The sequence below is a fragment of the Lipotes vexillifer genome, unplaced genomic scaffold (assembly GCF_000442215.2).
Source record: "Lipotes vexillifer unplaced genomic scaffold, Lipotes_vexillifer_v1.1 scaffold98, whole genome shotgun sequence".
NCBI lineage: Eukaryota > Metazoa > Chordata > Mammalia > Artiodactyla > Lipotidae > Lipotes > Lipotes vexillifer.
This window is the reverse complement of record NW_006799611.1, coordinates 2,844,151-2,846,088: the sequence shown is the minus strand read 5'-3', so window position 1 is coordinate 2,846,088 and position 1,938 is coordinate 2,844,151.

Here is a 1,938-nt window from a genome sequence, read left to right as displayed (position 1 = left end):
CCCACCGCCCCCATGCCCTGGCCTGCAGCTCTCCCCGTGGCCCTTCCTCCTCGGTGGGGTCTCAGCTCATGTCTTTCCTGACCCTTGTAGCCCAGGCAAACTCCCTCGCTGACCCTCTCTAATTAACTGCTCTCATTTTCTTCTTTGTAGTAACATGCCACTACCTAACATTCCAGTATTTGGGGATTTACTGTCACCAACACTAGAATGAGAAATATGTAGCCACTGTTTGTGAAATGAATGAATCTCAAAATCTGTGACCTAAGTACTATTATGCCCATTTTTCAGATCAGGAAGCTGAGGCTCAGACATGAAGTCAACTCTCAGGGTCTCCTAGCTACCACGCAGTGGGCTTTGGGTTGAACTCACGTCGTCTCAGGCACAGCAGCCCCACAGAGACTCCCAACTCTAGCAGGACAGGGACATGAGGCGTGGAGGAGAGAGAGCACAGGGCACCCCCTTAAAAACTGCAGGGGCACGGTTCACAGCCAGGCCCAGTCCAATGGCTCCCCAGGCCAGTTCGGGGCTGACCCAGGGGTTCAGAAAGGCTGCCTTGATCAGGAAACCGCCGCAGCGACCGCGGAGCATTTGCTATGTGCCAGGCCCTGCGCTGAGGACTTCACACCCCTCATTTTCTCCTGGCAATCGCCCTGTGAATATCCCCATTTTATAGATGAGGAAGCTGAGGTTGAGAGATTCAGGAACTTACCTAAGACCCTGCAGCTGAGGGTGGAGACAACCGGAATTTGAACCCGGGTCTCCACTTCAGAACCGCCTAGGCAATCCAGACCCCAGCTGGACCAGCTCAAGCCCCAGATTCCGCGGCCCAAGGGAAGGGGACTTGATGGGGAACAAACTGTCACGTGGAGAAGGAACACTCATGTGGCATGAAAAGACACACCTCACACAGGTGACAGGTGTAAAGACAGGCTTTAATCTGAAGAGCAACGAAGGTGCCAAGGGCTGTGGCCCAGGGGCCACAGGGAAGGAGGGGCCAGGAAGCTGCGGTTGGGACCCTGGGAGGGAGGGAGGGAGGGACTGAGCCTTTCCTAGGAAAACTATTTCTGTGACTATTGCAGCTCGTGTCCCAGCCTCTGCCCAGGCCGTTGGCCTAGACCTGAAGGCCAAGCCCCTGAATCGTGCTTCTCGGGTGCTCCCCCTTCCCAAAGGCTGTGTGGACCCAGATATGGGGAGGGGGCAGTGGAGATGGGCCGACCTGGGCTTGGGCAGGGAAGAGTCTGCGAGACCCAGGCCTGGGAGCAGCCCCCCCGCAGAAGAACATTCTGGAACTGGCCTGCTGCTCCCAGTACCCCCTCACCCCCAAGGTGGGCCTGCCCGGCCCAGCCCCTGCCGGTCGGAGCCCATTCTGGAACTCCAGCAGGCAGACTCCCGAAGGGAGTGGGCTGCTGTTTTCGGAGCCCTCCTGCGGCACACTCACCCACCGCCCAGCTAGAGGGGCAGCAGCAGCGAGGGACGTTGAGGGTGAGCCCAGGTTCTTCGAGACCACACTGGCCCCGAGCCCACCCCGCTTCCTTCAGAGCTTCTGCCACCCCCTCCCAGCCAGGGAGAGCTCTGGAAAGGCAGGCCTCACCCAATCCTCCGGTGAGCTGGCCCTGCCGGCGCCCTCCAGAGGCCACCCTTGAAGCAAAAGCCAAAGAGCAGAAAAGCAAGGATGAGGCACTGGACACAGGTGCCCACAGGCCCAGCGGGCAGGCGTGAGGACGAGCTGGGAGGGTCACCGGCCAGAACAGCCAAGGCTTCTCCCTTCCCCCCCCCCCGCCCCCCGGTAACCATAGATTGTTTTCTACATCTGTGATTCTATTTCTGCTTTGTAAATAAGTTCATTTGTACTATTTTTTTAGGTTCCACATATAAGCAATATCATATATTTGTCTTTCTCTGTCTGACTTCCTTCGCTCAGTATGACAGGCTCTAGGT